We start from the raw sequence: 20,632 nt of genomic DNA on the forward strand, positions 1-20,632 counted from the left end.
AGTACAAATAATAAATAGAACAGACAGGAAAACATGCAGACGCAGATATGAGTACAAAAAATAAATAGAACAGACAGGAAAACATGCACACGCAGTTTGCCCCACAAACACAAACATTAAAACCACAATACATAACACTTACTTGCCAGGATCTGCATGCGAAAGCATGCCAGCAAGCGGGGCGTTCGCCGTTGCAGGTCGGACCACCTGCGCTCCAGCTGCCCGATGTTGCGGCGTGAGCCGAAGGACCGCAGGCGGGACCGTACCTCCGCATACGCGGAGCGCTTCTGCCGGTTGGTCATGGGTTGAGGCTGGCTGGTGATCCGGCGATCCATGACCTCCGTAAGCACCAGCAGCTCACGCCTGGTGAATGCGGAGGCTCTCATGATGGCAATGGTGTTTTTCTTAAAAATCATTTTTGATAAAGTGTGTAAAAATTTTCTGATTGGCTAATGTATTTTGGAAATTAACAGGAGCAATTTTATTGGTTAGTGTATGAGTCATGTGTTCGACAGGGCCAGAAATCTCTGGAGAGTTAGGATAGGCTTGATGCAGTGACATGCGTAAGCAAATTTAAATAAAGAAATGAACCCAGGGAAATATGCGGGGATCCACAGCAATAGTACAATTGTTTAATTGTGGTTCACATGTTTTTTGAACAATAAAAGCGAATGTTTCATCCGTACGTATTCTGCGGGTAAACACAAACACGGACAAGAGTAAAGTTTCTTGCATTGTGTTGAAAAAAAACAAACAATTAAGCTAATTGATACATTGATTGGCATGATACGATTGATGGAGGTAGGCAGAATAAAGGAGCAGGTAATCGACATCTGACAAGGCCACTTCCTGTTTATACGTGTGCGTGCGTTCCTTTCAAGCCATTTCGGGGATGTACGCTCGCTATTTCGTACGCTTGTTAGTTAGAGGAGGGGTCGTCAGAGTTTAGGGAGGAATTTTAGATGCGAATGAAAATACGAGCGAGCCATTGAATTTAAATATTTTTGTACGTACGCCTAACGTACGTGCGCCCGCTTGCGAGTGGGTCTGAATGAGGGCCATTGTCTTTACAAGTAGAACTGCAAGTCCCAGCTAGCCTGCCCCGCATGCTGGTACTTGGAGAACCACAAGTACCAGCATGCAGGGCATTAAGGGCCCACTAGTACCTGTAGTTCACCTGTAAAAAATATGTTTAAAAAAACACAGGACACACACACCGTGACAGTATAAGTTTATTAAACATACATAAACACACACACATGTACACATACTCACCTATGTAACCCTGTAACATCGGTCCACTTGTCCGGTAAAGTATCCATAGGGGACCTGTGAAAAAAAACATACTCACCATCTCCTATGCGAGGTTCTGTCCTCTTCGTTCCAAAGTAGGCATCCCCGGACTTGGCAAAAAAAAAAAACGAAAACGCGATCCACGAACTTAGTACCGTTCTATAGAACGGTACTTCCCAAATGAGAGCTTAGCGGCGGGGTATCACCATGGAAACCCCGCTGCTAAGCATTCATTGGCTGAGAGAGGTCATCTCCCGTCTCTCAGCCAATGAACGGCTCCCTCCATTGTAGTCAATGGTGGGAACCGCAGGGTAAACTTTAATAACCTTGCGGCTCCCACCATTGACTACAATGGAGGGAGCCGTTCATTGGCTGAGAGAGACGGGAGATGGCCTCTCTCAGCCAATGAACGCTTAGCAGCGGGGTTTCCATGGTGATACCCCGCCGCTAAGCTCTCATTCGGGAAGTACCGTTCTATAGAACGGTACTAAGTTCGTGGATCGCGTTCTCGTTTTTTTTTTTTGCCAAGTCCGGGGATGCCTACTTTGGAACGAAGAGGACAGAACCTCGCATAGGAGATGGTGAGTATGTTTTTTTTCACAGGTCCCCTATGGATACTTTACCGGACAAGTGGACCGATGCTACAGGGTTACATAGGTGAGTATGTGTACATGTGTGTGTGTATGTATGTTTAATAAACTTATACTGTCACGGTGTGTGTGTGTCCTGTGTTTTTTTTAAACATTTTTTTACAGGTGAACTACAGATACTAGTGGGCCCTTAATGCCCTGCATGCTGGTACTTGTGGTTCTCCAAGTACCAGCATGTGGGGCAGGCTTGCTGGGACTTGCAGTTCTACTTGTAAAGACAATGTTTGATATTCTTTATTTACACCACACCACACAATCAACCCGCCACCCACCGCCACCAGGGGTGGCGGGGATAGCCCCAGGCTATCAGCCTGGGCCTGGGGTGCCCTGGAGAGGGTGACCCCTTTATTGGGGGGGTCCCCAGCTCTCCAGGGATCCCCGGCCTGGGCTGACTAGCGGTCAGGGCTGATGCTGCGGCTGGGGGGCCCGGTGAAAGGGCTCCCCTTGCTGTGGCATCAGCCCCCCCGCTAGAAAAAGTCCAGTGCTGGTCCTGGAACATACAGGTGAACCCTACTAATTTTTTTCCCCTGTATTTCCAGAACCAGGACCGGATCAGAGCCCAGAGCTGGTTGCACAGAATACGGGGGACCCCTACGTCGTTTGTCCCCCGTATTTTGGCAACCAGCGCTGGTTCTGACTAGCCCGGTGCTGGTTGTGCTTAAGTACAGGGGACCCCTACGTCATTTGTCCCCTGTATTTAAGCACACCCAGCAATGGGTCACTAATGCCCGGGGTTGGTTGCTCTTTTTTGGGGGGGGCACGAAATTTTTTTCTTTTTTTACACAGGTTTTTTTTTTTTTTTACCACAGCAGCACAGACGGGTCTCACGGACCCGTCAGTGCTCTGTGTCAATGACACAGATGCAAGTAGCACGGATCTCCTGGTCTGTGCGTGCATCTGTGTCATTGAAATACACAGCAGCACAGACGGGTCTCACTGACCCATCTGTGCTCTGTGTCACTGTCAATCACACAGATGCATGTAGCACGGATCTCACGAGTCCGTGCTACATGCAAATGAGCACCATAATGCTGATTGGCTGAGAGCCATGACAGACGGCTCTGTCAGCCAATCAGCACTTTGCCCATTAAAGGCAAAGGCATTTTTTTTTAAATGGCTGCTCGAGGCAAAACCTCGAGATCCGACAGCAGATCTCGAGGTTTTGCCTCGGGAGAGGGATCCGGGGCAGACAGGGAAATCCGAGCTTGGGCTCGGATCACCCCGGATCCCCGAAGTTCGGGTGGGTTCGGTTCTCAGGGAACCGAACCCGCTCATCCCTAATATATATATTGTGACATGGTCAGCATAATTCCATATGAAGTAGATGTGGAATGTCCAGATCCCCCAGATGTGGCAGAGCAAAGGCATTAGGAATTTGTAATGTCCAGTTCAGGTGTTGCCTCAATCAGAGTCTGGAAAGGCAGCTGATTACAGACACCTGTGTGAGGCTGGTTTAAGAACTGCTGAGACACTGGGGAAACTGAGCCTGACGGTGAGATAGTCGCCCAGCTTATAGGCCCAGGGATGACTAGTGTTAGGGGTCCTGGACCTGCGAGTCCACTGAAGAAATATTGCTGTTTGGAAGACTTCCTGTGAAACTGCCATATCCTGTATACCTGCCTGTGGTGAGCAATAAAGCTACTGATGGATTTTACATGACTATGTGATTCTTGTCACATTTGGCACCCGAACAGAGACTTGCTGGAAAATATTACGCAGCAAGAGCCCAGATACAGTGACCGGATCCACCCACAGTGGCAGTGAGATGCATTGCAGGATGCTACCCGCTGTGCGTCCGTTTGGTTGAGTCTGAATCGCTTTACTAGCAGCTGGGTAGGTGAGTGTGGCAGGCCAGCCATAAAGCAGCAGTTGTTCACAGTGATAATTTGTCTGTGTATATGCAAATTGTGCACAAAATAAAAGCTGCTTAATACATATGTATGCGGTTGAGTAACCAGGGAATGTAGTGCAATTTTTAAAGCCAGCTGTTATAGATCGCTGGGGATCTGGCTTGCAGAAGAGAATTTATAAAGCCTGCTAAGTTTGTCCATAAAGGGATAAAGCAGTGTAATATTGAGGAATTGATGAAAGTGTTTGCTGAATTGGCTATAGAACAGCAGACCCAAATTCAGCTATTACATGCAGAGGTAACTGAAGTGAGGAAAGGTGGACAGGAGCGAGAGGTGTTACAGAAGTTTACTCCATTTGATGACACCTTTGAGCATACTGCTGCATACTGCACCTTTTAGCATACTGCTGCATGTTTAAAATGGTCTGAGGAGTGGGCTGCCAGACTTCAGAACCTCAGAGAGCATATATTGATTTAAATGTGACTGAGGCAAACTCCTATCCGCACTTGAAAAAGGCCATATTAGGCAGAGTTGGAGTGACTGGACCTAGCAAAGCTCAGGAGTTTCAGGAATGGCGGCTAAACCCATCTGAAGCTCCAAGGGTCCAGCTGGTAAAATTAGCCAGTCTAATTAAGGCGTGGTTGCAACTGGATAAGAACTCTGCTCAGCACATAGTAGAGATGGTGGCTTTGGTCCATGCTGTGCAAGTACTAGATCGGGTGGTGCAACAGTGGGCCCTACAGGCTGATCCTCAAATGTTTGAGGGGTTAGCAGTGGTGATTGAATGGTACCTGCCTGTTGGGAAGTTAAAGCCAAACAGGGACAGGGACTTTACCAGCATAAGGTGTACCATACTTTGCAACAAAAAAATATTTGTTATATCGTGTTACCTATTTGCAGGGCAAGAGAGTATATCAATTGTTGGTTCCCCGGAAACACGAGCAGTTGGTGTTAAGGACGGCTCATACATACCTGTGGAGTGGCCATTTGGGGGAGTAGAAAACTCTCCAGCGTATTCAGTTAAGATTCTTCTGGCCTGGCATTCATGCAGTAGTAAAAAAGTATTGTCAGGAATGTCCAGTGTGTCACAAGATAGCACCCCGGCCAGGGTTTCAGGCACCCTTGGTTCCCCTCCCTGTCATTTATGTTCCTTTTGAGAGAATTGGTATGGATCTGTTAGGGCCGGTGGAAAAATCTGCTCGTGGGCATCAATACATATTAGTGGTGGTAGATTATGCCACAAGGTAACCGGAGGCCATCCTGCTATGTAACATGAAATCTAGCACTATTGCCCGGGAATTATTGATGCTATAAACCCGCTTGGGAATACCAAAGGAGGTACCCCTTTTGTCTCTAAACTAATATAAGATATGTGCCGACTGTTAAAGGTGGATAGGATTACTGCCTCAGTTTACCACCCGCAAACATATGGGTTTGTTGAATGCTTTAACCAGATCCTTAAACAAATTATAAAAATGGCGGTGTCTGAGGAAAAGCGAGATTGGGACTTACTCCTACCCTATTTAATGTTTGCAGTACGAGAGGTACCTCAATCATCTACGTGATTTAGTCCCTTTGAACTCCTCTATGGGAAGCAACCTAGAGGGATTTTAGATCTGTTGAAAGAAGGGTGGGAACAACAGTCATGCCAAGAGCCTAACATCATTCAGTTTGTGACCCAATTGTATGGCCGTTTAAGGCAAATTGCGCCACTCGTGAACGAGCACATGGATAGGGCACATCAGCGGCAAAAATGATGATCTGATGTGACTGCGGTTAATCAGTCTTTTAAACCAGGAGACAAGGTACTGGCTGGTTCTGGTACCCACCACTGAAAGCAAAATGTATGCCCAGTTCCGAGGCCCTTATGAAGTTATAGAGGCAGTTTGACCTGTTAATTATATGGTTCGACAGGAGGGTAGAAGAAAAGAAGTGCAAATTTACCATGTAAACCTGTTAAAACCCTGGAAAGAGAGCGCTGGTCAGCCCTCTTTGGTTGCCAAGAAAACCCTGGAATGTCAGGTACTCATTGAAGTTACCCTTAATCCCTGCAAGAAATAGGAGGCGGTGAGTTTAGTAGCACGGCACCAAGATGTGTTCTCTGCCATTCCGGGAAAAAAAAAAAAAGAAATTATCCAGCATGATACAGTTACTCCTCCCACGGTGGTAATAAAACAGAGGCCATACCCGAGGCAAAGCGGGCAGCGGTTAAACAGGAAGTAGAGGAGATGCTGCGCCTAGGGGTCACAGAGGAATCAAATAGTGAATGGAATAATCCCATAGTTTTAGTGCCTAAGCCTTCAGGTGCTTTAAGATTACCCAATGATTTTCGCAAATTAAATAAAGTGTCACAGTTTGATTCCTATCCGATGCCCCGGTTGGACGAGCTGGTGGCGAATTTAGCAAACAGCCAGTATCTCACCACCCTAGATTTGACAAAAGGGTATTGGCAGATTCCTTTAACTGAGACTGCTAAGGCCAAAACAGCCTTCTCTACCCCAGAAGGTTTGTTTCAGTATAAAATGCTGCTGTTTGGTCTGCATGGGGCTTCGGCAACTTTCCAGAGGGCTATGAACAGGTTGCTGCGACCTCACAAGGAATATGCAGCCGCATATCTAGATGACATAGTCATCTTTAGCCCCGACTGGGAGTCACACCTTCCAAGAGTAGAAGCAGTGTTGCAATCTTTACGGGCACATGGGTTTACTGCTAATCCTGAGAAGTGTGCCATTGGAATGGCGGAGGCAAAATATTTGGGATATATTGTAGGCAGAGGGCAGGAAAAACCTCAGCCCAGTAAGGTGGAGGCGGTCCTCACATGGCCTAAACTCAAATGTAATCCCAGCTCAGAACATTCCTTGGCCTAGTGGGTTACTACCACAGATGCATTCGTCATTTTGCCACTAGGGCATCACCATTAACTGAGTGTCTTAAAAAACAGTCCCCAGACAAGATACTATGGTCTAGAGCAGCAGAAGCTGCGTGGCAGGATTTAAGGCGCGTCTTGTATGCAGAAACTGTTCTACAGGCTCCTAACTTTAAAAATCAGTTTATATTGCAGACAGATGCCTCAGGTACGGGATTGGGCGCAGTCCTTTCCCAAGTGGAAGAAGGGGAAGTGAAACCCATCCTCTACCTTAGCCAGAAATTTCTGCTCAGGGAGTGCAAGTGCAACTGTGGAGCAAGAGTGCTTGGCAATCAAGTGGGAGTTTTTGTTGGTTACAGATCAAGCCCCTGTGGATGCACATGATCAAAGAAGTGAATGCTCGTGTAACCCACTGGTTTTTGTCTTTGCAGCCATTTAAGTTTGAGGTGCAGCATCGTCCGGGGAAACAGCACTTCAATGCTGATGCCCTTTCCAGGAAGTATGTTGGGCCCGATCCTCCAAGCAACCCTATGGTGAAGCTAGAGGAGGATGAAGAGGGTGAGGATGGTGAATTGTGGAAAATGGTAGAGAGCTGTGTTCCCGTGGGATGGCACAAATAGATGTGGGTGAGGCAGATAGCTCCAAAGTGTTTTAGCTTCACCAAGGTGGTTGAAGCTAAACGGGGAGGAGTGTGACATGGTCAGCATAATTCTACATGAAGTAAATGTGGAATATCCCGATCTCCCAGGTTTGGCAGAGGAAAGGCATTAGAAATGTGTAATGTCCAGTTCAGGTGTTGCCTCAATAAGAGTCTGGAAAGGCAGCTGATTACAGACACCTGTGTGAGGCTGGTTTAAGAACTGCAGAGACACTGGGGAAACTGAGCCTGATGGTGAAATAGTTGGCCAGTTTATAAGCTCGGGAGTGACCAAAAATATTTTGAAGACTTTGTGTAACATCTTGCCTTTGAAACTTCCATATCCTGTATACCTGCCTGTGGTGAGCAATAAAGCTACTGATGGATTTTACCCGGTCTATGTGACTCTTGTCACTATATATATCACTATATATATATATATATATATATATATATACTCTGGTTGAGACCTGAGTTGGAGGGGGACTTAAAAATGTTGCAATGAGGCGCACAAAGTTCTAGTTCCGCCCCTGCTAAGAGATGACCAGTATGTCTGATATGCATGAAAATAAGTCCAGAATACAGTCTACTCCACAAATATAAATAACGTTCATATATCTTTAACAAATAGGGGTATATTTACTAAAGTGAGAGTTTTTAGAAGTGGAGATGTTGCACATAGCAACCAATCAGATTCTACTTAACATTTATCTAGCACCTTCTAAAAGATAATAGCTAGAATCTGATTGGTTGCTATGGGCAACATCTCCACTTCTAAATACTCTCCCTTTAGTAAATATACCCCGTATACTGTATGTAGTAATGTTGATAGTGGCTTTTATATGTAAAGGAGCCCAAAAAAAACACAAAACATACTTTTATGTGATTTCAGTGTTGACAAATGTTTTGGATCTTGGTTAGGTTTAAAATACTTCAAAATGTTATTTGTAACTGATCGCTTCAATGCAGTGAGCCTGAAGACAAAGGTCACAGCAGTCAGGACCTGCACTTGGAAAATTACCCTGTCAGCCTGAGGTGCAACCATCAGAGTATGATCTACAGGTCAAGTCTTCCATATAAAGGACCAACCCAGATCTGAAAACTCATGCAAACGAGATTTATTTTACCCTTTATGCAGATCACAATGATTTTGTACTGCCATTTTGCTACAAAAAGTGATTCATGCTACACACTGCACCTTTGTATATTACTAAAATATTTCAGAGACTTATAAAATAACTCACAAAAGCATGAATAAACTATAGGATGGAAATTAGATAAAAATGAGGTTACCAGAGGTTATCCATAGCCATATTTTTGATGTGTGGTAATCAAAAATGATTTCTAATTTTCCCATGCCACAAAAAATTGGCCGTTACCCAACTCATTAACTAAGAATGCATTTAGGCCTTGGAGCAAACCACAATTGATAGCTAATGTATGGAAACAAAATGATGGATTATCAGAATTTCTTCTTATCTTTAAGACAATCGGGGAACTTTAACCAGTGTTGCTATAACTTCACATTCATGTTTTAGTGCATATAATAAATGTTAGCTATTTATCACTGCGAATGTTTGACTCCTGTCAAAGCGTGCGTGGTATACTGACTGCTGTAGGGTTGGTTGAGTTAATTGATCATTTTTATTGTACATTACCTGTTTACTAATATTATGTTATTTATTGTGTGCTCCCTGTATACAATGTAGAGTGTTATGTAATATGTTGGCACTTTATAAATCAAATATAATTATAATCATCACCTTTAACCACTTAACTGACAATTTCCTTTTTATTTAATAAATTTTAAAAATCCATAGGCCCTTTTTGTAATATCACTTCCCACCCCCTCAGTGGCAAAAGATCCCCAGGATTATCAACCCCCACTAGTACAGAAATGATCTCCTCTGCAAAAGACAGGGGACACAGTGGGGCGTTGTTGTCCCATGTGATGCAACCTTGTCAGATGAAACACATTGGCTGTGGTCGCATCACAAGAGGCATCACCAGTTAAGTGGTTAAGATATAGGGGTGAGCGGGTTCGGATTTCTGAAATCCGAACCCCCCCGAGCCCCCCCGATCCGAGTCCGATCCGAGTCAGGCTCGACTTTTCCCGCCTGACTCGGATCTGAAATCGAGGCAAAACGTCATCATCCCGCCTTCCGAGTCTCGCGGGTTTTGGATCCTATATAAGGTACCCGCGTCGGCGCCATTTTCTCACTCGGCTGTGGACAGTGAAGAGGGAGGGTGGGAGTTAGGGCTGTGTAGTGTAGTGTAGTGTAGTGTAGTGCTGCTGTTGTCCACTACTTCAAAGTCCATAGGGGCTGGCTGTGTTGTGCTGTGCTGCTGTTGTTAATAGGGGCTGTGTCCACTACTTCAAAGTCCATAGGGGCTGGCTGGACTGTGTTGTGCAGTCAGTTCTCCATAGGGGCTGTGTCCACTCCAAAGTCCTGTGCAGTGTCCCAGTCCTAAAGGAGTGCTGTAGTGTAGTCCAGGGGGTGCTCTGTCCATCAGGGGTGCTCCCCCCAAGTGCTAAAAAAATAATATATTTTCTGTGTTTGTGAATTGTGTGCGCAGTAGCCGCACGTGCATCAACAAAGTAGTGCCAAGCGTGCGCCTGTGTCATAAGTAAAGGGCCGGCTGGCTTGACCGTTAAAGGGTGCTGTAACCCCCAAAGTACACTCCAGTCCAAACCAAAAAAAAAATTATTTTCTGTGTTTGTGAATTGTGTGCGCAGTAGCCGCACGTGCATCAACAAAGTAGTGCCAAGCGTACGCCTGTGTCATAAGTAAAGGGCCGGCTGGCTTGACCATTAAAGGGTGCTGTAACCCCCGAAAGTACACTCCAGTCCAAACCAAAAAAAAATTATTTTCTGTGTTTGTGAATTGTGTGCGCAGTAGCCGCACGTGCATCAACAAAGTAGTGCCAAGCGTGCGCCTGTGTCATAAGTAAAGGGCCGGCTGGCTTGACCGTTAAAGGGTGCTGTAACCCCCGAAAGTACACTCCAGTCCAAACCAAAAAAAAATTATTTTCTGTGTTTGTGAATTGTGTGCGCAGTAGCCGCACGTGCATCAACAAAGTAGTGCCAAGCGTGCGCCTGTGTCATAAGTAAAGGGCCAGCTGGCTTGACCGTTAAGGGTGCTGTAACCCCCGAAAGTACACTCCAGTCCAAACCCCCAAAAAATTATTTTCTGTGTTTGTGAATTGTGTGCGCAGTAGCCGCACGTGCATCAACAAAGTAGTGCCAAGAGTGCGCCTGTGTCATAAGTAAAGGGCCGGCTGGCTTGACCGTTAAAGGGTGCTGTAACCCACAAAGTACACTCCAGTCCAAACCAAAAAAAAAATTATTTTCTGTGTTTAGCCGCACGTATATATCAAATCGATATAACATAAATGGAGGACCAAACTTTCTCCGATAAAAATAAAATAGAGAAAGATCAAGAACCACTTCCTCCTAGTGCTGAAGCTGCTGCCACTAGTCATGACATAGACGATAACATGCCATCAACGTCGTCTGCCAAGGCCGATGCCCAATGTCATAGTAGAGGGCACATACAATCCCAAATGGCAAAGTTCAGGAAAATGACCTTGAAAAAGACATTTAAATCAGCTGAAGAGAAACGTAAACTTGCCAATATGCCATTTACGACACGGAGTGGCAAGGAACGGCTAAGGTCGATCCCTAGTATGTTCATGACTAGTGGTTCAGCTTCACATGACGATGGAAGCCCTCCTCCCACTAAAAAAATCAAAAGAGTTAAGCTGGCAAAAGCACAGCGAAGAACTGTGCTTTCTAAGAAGATATCACAAATCCCCAAGGAGAGTCCAAGTGTGGTGGTGGTTGCGATGCCTGACCTTCCCAGCACTGGACGGGAAGAGGTGGCTCTTTCCACCATTTGCACGCCCCCTGCAAGTGCTGAAAGGAGCACCCACAGTCCACTTGCTGATATGCAAATTGAAGATGTCACTGTTGAAGTACAACAGGATGAGGATACTGGTGTAGCTGGCGCTGAGGAGGAAGTTGGCGAGGAGGATTCTGATGGTGATGTGGTTTGTTTAAATCAGGCTCCGGGGGAGACAGTTGTTGTCCGTGGGATGAAAAAGCCCATCACGGTCATGCCTGGGCAGAAGACCAAACATTCCACCTCTTTGGTCTGGCAATATTTCTATCCAAATCCGGACAACAACTGTCTTGCCATATGTACCATATGTAAAGGTGAAATAAGTAGGGGTAGGGACGTCAACCACCTAGGAACATCCTCCCTTATACGGCACCTGCAGCGCGTTCATAAAAAGTTACTGTCAAGTTCAGAAACTTTGGCTAAGACCGTAAGCAGTCCAGGGACACCTAAATCCCGTTGTCCTGTTGTATCCAAGCGCCTGCAAACCACACCGTCAACTCCCTCCTCGTCAATTTCCTCCTTAGTCAGGATCGGAAGTAGTCCTGCAGGCCATGTCACTGGCATGACTGACTCTCCTATCCGGGATTCCTCTGGAGGATCCTGCATTGCTACGCCTACTGCTGCCGCTGCTGCTGTTGCTGCTGCTGGGAGTCGTTCATCATCCCAGAGAGGAAGTAGGAACACCACTACTTTTACTAAACAATTGACCCTCCAACAGTCCTTAGCGAGGAGGATGAAGTACGACAGCAGTCATCCTGAAGCAAAACGTATAACTGAGGCCTTGACTGCTATGTTGGTGTTAGACGTGCGTCCGGTATCCGCCATTAGTGCAGTGGGATTTAGACAATTGATGGAGGTAGTGTGTCCCCGGTTCCAAATCCCGTCTAGATTCCACTTCACTAGGCAGGCGATACCGAGACTGTACAGAAACGTCAGAAAAAGTGTCCTCAGTGTCCTGAAAAATGCCGTTGTACACAATGTCCACTTAACCACGGACATGTGGACAAGTGGAACAGGGCAGACTAAGGACTATATGACTGTGACAGCCCACTGGGTAGATGTATCACCTTACGCAGCAACAGCAGCAGCGTCACCAGTAGCAGCATCTCAGAAACGCCAGCTCGTAACAAGGCAGGCTACGCTGTGTATCACCGGTTTCAGTAAGAGGCACACCGCCGACAACCTCTTAGAGAAACTGAGGGAAATCATCGCCCAGTGGCTTACCCCACTTAGACTCTCCTGGGGATTTGTGATATCTGACAACGCCACCAATATTGTGCGGGCATTACATCTGGGCAAATTCCAGCACGTCCCATGTTTTGCTCACACAATAAACTTGGTGGTGCAGAATTTTCTGAAAAGCGACAGGGGCGTGCAGGAGACGCTTTGGGTGGCCCGAAAAATTTCTGGCCACTTTCGCCATTCAGCGACTGCATGCCGAAGACTGGAGCGCCAGCAAACACTCTTGAACCTGCCCCGCCATCACCTGAAGCAAGAGGTTGTGACGCGGTGGAACTCAACCCTCTATATGCTTCAGAGGATGGAGGAGCAGCAAAAGGCCATACAAGCCTATACATCCACCTATGACATAGGCAAAGGAGGGGGTATGCACCTGACTCAAGCGCAGTGGAGAATGATTTCCGTGTTGTGCAAGGTTCTCCAGCCCTTCGAACTTGCCACACGTGAAGTCAGTTCAGACACAGCCAGCTTGAGTCAGGTCATTCCCCTCATCAGGCTTTTGCAGAAGCAGCTGGAGAAAGTGAAGGAGGAGCTAAGACGGAGCGATTCCGCTCGGCATGTGGGACTTGTGGATGAAGCCCTTCATTCGCTTTGCCAGGATTCCAGGGTGGTCAATCTGTTGAAATCAGACCACTACATTTTGGCCACCGTGCTTGATCCTAGGTTTAAAGCCTATGTGGTGTCTCTCTTTCCGGCCGACACAAGCCTGCAGAGGTGCAAAGACCTGCTGGTGAACACACTGTCAGCTGAAGCGGAACGTGACACGTCAACGGCTCCTTCTTCATTTTCTCCCGCAACTGGGGCTGCCAGGAAAAAACTTAGGTATCCTAAGCAACCCGCTGGCGGTGATGCAGGGCAGGCAGGACCAAGTTTGGACATCTGGTCCGGACTGAAGGACCTGGCAACAATTTCTGACATGTCTACTGTCACTGCATATGATACTGTCACCATTGACAGAATGGTGGAGGATTACATCGGTGACAGCATCCAAGTAGGCATGTCAGACAGTCCATACCTGTACTGGCAGGAAAAAGAGGCAATTTGGAGGCCCCTGTACAAGCTGGCTCTATTTTACCTGAGTTGCCCCCCCTCCAGTGTGTACTCCGAAAGAGTGTTTAGTGCAGCCGGGAACCTTGTCAGCGAAAGGCGTAGGAGGTTGCTTCCACAGAATGTGGAGAAGATGATGTTCATCAAAATGAATTATCAGCTCTTCCAGGGAGACCAGCCTCCAGAAGGTACAGAGGGACCTGTGGTGGTGGATTCAAGTGGGGACGAGTTAATACTTTGTGAGGATGAGGATGTACACACTGAAGAGGGTGAGGAATCGGTGGATGAGGAGGATGAGGATGACATCTTGCCTCCGTAGAGCCAGTTTGTGCAGGGACACATTAATTGCCAGCTTGTTTTGTGGGGGCCCAAACGAACCAATCATTTCAGCCACAGTTGTGTGGCAGACCCTGGCGCTGAAATGATTGATTTGTTAAAGTGTGCATGTCCTGTTTATACAACATAAGGGTGGGTGGGAGGGCCCAAGGACAATTCCATCTTGCACTTCTTTTTTTTCTTTGCATTATGTACAGTTTGGGGCCTAGTTTTTCTAACTGCCATCCTGTCTGCCACTGCAGTGTCACTCCTAGATGGGTCACGTGTTTGTGCCGCCCACTCGTGTCGCTTAGCATAGTCATCCAGCTACCTCGGTGCAACCTTTTGGACATGAAAACACTATTGTGAGGTGTGAGGTGTTCAGAATAGACTGGAAATGAGTGGAAATTAAGGTTATTGAGGTTAATAATAGCATAGGAGCAGAGAAACCAACAAATTCTGTGATTTTAGCTGTTTTTATGCTTTTTAAAAAAAAAATACAGATCCAAAACACAAAACCCAGAACCCAAAACACGGAAGGGTGGTTTTGGCAAAACCAATCCAGATCCAAAACACGAAGAAAGATCCAGATCCAAAACCAAAACACAAAACACGAAAAGTGGCCGGTGCACACCCCTATTAAGATATGACAGAAAGCTTATGACACAAAGCATGTTAAATACTTTATAGCACATTGGTACAGAATTGTTGTCCTGCCCAGGGCCGTAACTAGGGTAGTGCGACCTATGCCACTACAGGGCACTGTTCGAGCCTGTTCGAGCCTTTCAGTTTTCTGTTTATAATCATTCTCACTTGTAGCTTCCTCTTATTTTATCACCAGCATCTCCTGGCCTCCCCATCTTTTCCCTGGCCCTTACTCATGAGGCCATGGCCCTTTTTCTGGTGCGTTTTGTCCCCATTTGAAAATTAGGGGGGCGTCAATGCTCTTTCTGGCACAGGGCACCAAAAAGTCTTGTTACGGCTCTGGTCCTGCCTACCAGTGTGCTGTTTGTGTGGGGTTTGTACTTTCTATGTACTTTGTATGTGCTAAGCCTGTTGAAACCATACAATTGGGCACAGAGTATTGCTTCATGAAGTTAAAAGTTGCATTGCTCATACAAAACAGGAGAAGACACTAAGGGGTAAATTTACTAAGAATCGTGTTTAGTCGAGATTGCGTTCTCGGGTGTGTTTGCCCATTTTTTGAAACTCACAAATTTACTAAAGGGAAACACAGGTGTGAAATCATGATTCTCTTTGCAAAACACGGATGAAAACACAAATTGAAATAAATACACCATCTGCCAAACTCGCGAGTACTTTCCATAGACAGGACCGGCTCTGTGAGCCAGTCCTGATTCTAAAAATACGGTGAAAAAATTGTATGGGAGTTCCCCATATTTTTGGAACCAGCAGGGGCTCCACTAGTGGGGGTGTAATACCGCATTTGGGGGACACTTGACGGGACCCCTGGCGAAAGCATTCGTACCCCACATTAGTCAGTTCAGGCAAGGGATCCCTGGGAAGATGGGGACCCCAATAAAGGGGCCCTCACTCTTCAGGTTTTCCCAGTCTAGGGCTGAAGCCCTGGGCTATCCCCTGCATTCCTGGCCGCTGCATGCGGGGGTGATAGTATTAATTCATTGTGTAAAACTAATATTGTCTTTAACAGGAGGACTAGAGGTCCCAGCAAGCCTCCCTTGCATGCCGGTACTTGTGGAACTACCAGCATGTGGGGCATTAAGTGCCAGCTAATACCTTTTAGTCCTCCTGCAAAATAAATGTAAAAAAAAATGACATGACATACGCACCATAGGTTTTTGGTAATATTTTATTACACATACACTTACTGAACCGCTCACTCACTCACCTGCACTCACACTACATACTTTCTTTGTCCATAGCGCCAGTCTGTCCACGATCGGTACCTGTTAAAAAAAATCCATACTCACCCACCTCTTGGTTCAGGTCCTCTTCATTCCATGTAGACATCCTTGGTCTTGGTAAAATAAAAAAAAACACTAATGCGGACTTCACCGGACAGAGTACCATCCTCTAAAGATGGTACTTCCCGAATGCCGATTCAGCCACCGTATTTCCCATAGAAATGCATTGACTGAACACTCATTGTCTGAGAGAGGTGAGCCTTCGCGTGTCAGTCAATGAGCGGTTCCCCCATTGACTTCAATGGTGGGAATCACCTTTAATAACCCTGTGGTTCCCACCATTGAAGTCAATGGGGGAACCACTCATTGTCTGAGTACAGCATGGAATGAAGAGGACCTGAACCAATAGGTGAGTGAGTATGGATTTTTGTTTTACAGGTACCGATCGTGGATTCTACTGGACAAACGGACAAACTGGCGCTAGGGACAAGGTAAATATGTAGTGTGAGTGTGAGTGAGTGATTCAGTGAGTGGTATGTGTAATCAAATATTAAAACTTACGATGTGTTTGTCATGTCATTTTTTTATATTTCTTGTACAGGAGGACTAGAGATACCAGCAGGCTCTTAATGCTCCACATGCTGGTACTACAAGAACCAGCATGCGGGGAGACTTGCTGGGACCTCTAGTCCCCCTGTAAAAGACAATATTAGTTTTACACAATTAACACTATCAACTCCACCTCCACAGGCCAGGAATGCGGTAGATAGACCGCTTTAGCCATGGCCTGGGGCACCATGGAGAGGAGGGACCCTGTTATTGGGAGGGTCCCCACCTTTCCTGGGATCCCCTGCCTAGGCTGACTAGGGTGGGGTGCGAATGCTTTGGCTGGGTGCTGGTTATCCCTGCTGTGGCATTACACCCACGCTAGTGGAGCCCGTTGGTTCTAAAAATACGGGGGACCCCATGCCATATTTTCCCCATATTTTTTAGAATCCAGACTGGATTTAAGAGCCCGCTGCTGGTTTATTGAATACGGGGGACCCCTACATTTTTTTGTCCACCATATTTTTTGAACCAGTGCCGACTCAAAGAGCCCGGTGCTGGCTATCCTTTGGGGGCGTAACCCCATGTAGTTTTTTTTTTCAATTTAACCCTTCACATTTACACTATACACACATACAGCCTGCACGTATCTCACTGATTTGTGCAGGCTGCATGTTCGGGTGTGTTTGACTGCGGTCAGACACAGGGAACACGGGCGGCAGAAAACACGACATACACCATCGGAAAACAAGATTAGTGAAATACAATTCTTGGTAAATTTGTGAGTTCGGTGTGGACAAACTCGAGCATGTTCATGCGAAACAGGTCGTCTTTAATCTCTCACAAAACATATCTTAGTAAATTTACACCTAATACTGATACGGCTTTTTTCATTTTGTTCAAAACATGAAAAGGTTGTCACTGGCCATAACCCTGTTGTCGCCAACGGTAACAAGTGTTGCCTTTCCATTGTCTTTGCAAGAGGAGGCATACAGTAGTAACATTAATGCAAGGGTATTAATATAATTTAAAAAATGCTATATAATAGAAATACATTACAAGAATGAAGGTTTTAACATTCAAATGTTTTTTTATCTCTTTTGTAATTTTTTTTTTATTATTATTCTTTTCTCCCTCACTAGTGGAACTGAAAGCCTGGCAAAGTGTTTCTACTCAGATCCAGTGTTGCCAGGGCAGTGATACTCCCACACTCCAAAAATGTAATACTCACTAAGAAACTCTCATGCCTCTGCTTTGTTTTTCAGATAACAAAGGTACACCTTTGGTCTCTGATACACAGAATGGAAAGTTACTCAATAATTTATTGTCCCATCAGAGGTGCATGTAAGAGAGGGGTTAATTTAGATAAGAAAAAAACAAAAAAAATTCCCCCACACTGCAATGGGCCACAAGAAGAGACTTGCATCCTACATAATAATAAAATGCAGATGACTCAGTTGCATATGTTATATTTGCAAACATATGGCAAGCCACAAGCTATGTCAATACGTCTCTGCCGAGTGGTAATACACTACATAATAGTACTTTTTTGGGTCACATATTAATGTATTTCTAAATTGAGAGCCAACTCACCTGGAAGTACCACAGGATCCTCCAATTTTTCACTACAAGGATCCCCATACCACCCAGCTACTGATCCGGGATGCGGTCAGCATCCCAACAAGGGGGATGCCATCTGCCAGAACCCCGGCATTGGAATTCCGAACCCTGAGTCAACACCGGCACTGAAATCCCGTCATGACTCAGGATGCCAACATCAGGATCCTGGCAGATGGCATTCCGATCGTAAGGACACCGCGGAAAGATGAGTATCAGACGCGGGGGACAACGACTTAGGTTTAGGCGCCCCAGGGGCGTGTTAGCGTTTGGCTGCGGAAGGGGGGAGGTTAGAGTTAGGCTCCGGGCAGGGGGGGGTAGGTGGGGGGTTTAGGGTTAGGCACTAAGGGGGGAGGGTTAGGGTTAGGCACTAAGGGGGGAGGGTTAGGTTTAGGCAGGGGCACCGATAGGGGGGGCGTGGGTACAAATTACCCGGGCCTGGGCTTGCTGGAGGGGCCTGGCGAGGGCCCGAGTCCAGCACCACCCCTCCTCCCTTCTACATCACAGCAGTCCAGCACAAGCTGCTGTGTGCTATGCTGCAGTGGGAGACTGCTCGTAGCTGCTAAGCAGCAGCTGGAGCAGTCTCCTATGCCTATGGGGGGGAGCGATCACGATGATCGCGCCGTCCCATTGGCTGTGCGCCAGGCTGAGGGGCTCACAGTGCCCCCCTCCCAGCGCAAAGTGGCGCTGTTAAAATGTTTTTTCCCCCTAAGGGGGAGTGGCATGCCTCACTCAATTAGGCCACGACCCCTGTCACCCGGGCCCGGCGTGGCTCTTGGCGGCCCAGGGTTTAGGCACTTACTGGGGGGGTTAGGGTGTAGGGTAGGGAGAGTTAGTATTATGGTACAGGAAAGAAGGGTTAGGGGGTAAATAGGACAGGGGAACAGTACTCCTATTTAGGGGGTAAATAGGACAGGGGAACAGGGATGCTTCTGTCAGTGTATTGACAGCTGGCATCCCGTCCATCGGTATTTCATACCGATTCCACTCATCCTATACATGCCTATCAGAATGGAAGTTACCATCACAGGTACAACTTTAGTCTCTGTAATCGACCTCAATAAGGGGCATATATGTTAAACTAATTTTGTGGGAAATTCTCCAAATACTGACATTTTAGGAGATACCTGTAAAATGTAAGCATCCCAGGATGTAGGTTTCTATGGAGGCTGCTGTAGTGTGAGATTTACCAAGCTGTAAAATGCAAAGCATTCCAGAGTCTGGCCCCGGTAGCTAATTTTTTACAGATTTAACTCTAATATCTGTAGGATCCCTCCCCGGTAATGGCCACTAGCACATACACAGACTGGTGACCGCACATGTGCAGTGGAGCACCAAGGGTCTGCAGCAGAAAGTAAAGTGATTGCATTAGAAATCAATTTACCTGTCCCTGGATTTTATGTTTATTAATACATCCCGGCGGTACATCATTTCTTATTGCCACAATAAGAAAATTGGATTATCAGGTCTAAAACATGGATATTAATTTAAGGCCCCTAATGCTCACAGATCCCGCTCTGGCCGTAAACAGCACAGAAGTAGATGAAGATTTGGCTACTGCTCTTGTTTATAAAAAGATCATGAACATTAAATAAAAAATTAAATATCAAATTAAGGCAATAAGTTTAATAAAAAGTTCTGAGAGTTGAAAAGTGAACTGATAAAAAATAAAAAAAAGATTTAACATATACTTTCACATTTTAATGTTATTCATATATTTCTCCTCTATATATGGTGTTTCAGTACACATCTGGCGTCCTGCAAATAAAAGCTAATAATACAAATATTGTTGCCATTAAAGTACACAACTAGGTTGATTGTGTGTGACCTTACTGTGACGTTTCATGAAAAATTAATTTTCCAGTTTACCGAAGCTGAGATTGAACTCATATGTATGTCAGCAGCCATGGGGTATGTTTATTTTAACTGTCTTTTGCAAATATTTGACAACTTCCTCCCTTCAAGCAGGTAGTTGTGTGGTCAAAATCAATAAAGTTCCTACCAGGAAGCTCGGCTGAAGAGCCTTTTAAATAGAGTTTGGGAACTCTCTGATTTTGGAAATAATGAAGCTCTGTGTAAATGTCTAAATGTTTTCTACAAAATAAAATGTAAATCCCCATTTCTTTTCTCATGTGATTTAAACAGCTTAACCCCTAATGAGATTAAGGTCCTCTTACCAGGAACCTGAGGTAGCAATATTAATCTTGCCCTTGGATTTCGCTTTAACCCTTTAAATTATTTGTGAAGAATGACCATGTTCTGCGGTCTACATACGCACAGGAGCCCAATGCTTAGACAAGGTTCTGACAACATATAATTAAAGAATTGTGATGGTGTCTGTGCACTGTAAATATAAAATTAAGGTGCAGTTCTCTATCTGTTTCTACATGTACAGCGTTATAATTCCACTACTATGTTATTCTTACAAATGTTATATTAGTGCTATATATCCTAGCTTTGGTGACATAGTATGATGAAAACCTGGCATGACATGGTGAAAAGTGGGTGTGTGTAAGGGGGAGAACTTGCACAATTTCACTACTCCATGCCCATGGTGCAAAACTTCTTACTTACACCTCAGTCGCTAACTACAAGCTGGCTCATCGGTTTTACATAAAGGTTAGCTTTATATTTACTGGAAGAATATTCACTGGTAAAACTATAACGTGGAAATGAAACATATAATATAACCTTGTACAACCACTTCTCAGCCCGTCTACTGCCTCTGGAAACTCAGGGCCTGATCCGACGGTGAACGTAGTGTCGATGTTTGCTCAGTTGAGC

Source organism: Taudactylus pleione, unplaced genomic scaffold (genome assembly GCF_031769625.1).
Source record: "Taudactylus pleione unplaced genomic scaffold, aTauple2 ptg000154l, whole genome shotgun sequence".
Classification (NCBI taxonomy): Eukaryota; Metazoa; Chordata; class Amphibia; order Anura; family Myobatrachidae; genus Taudactylus; species Taudactylus pleione.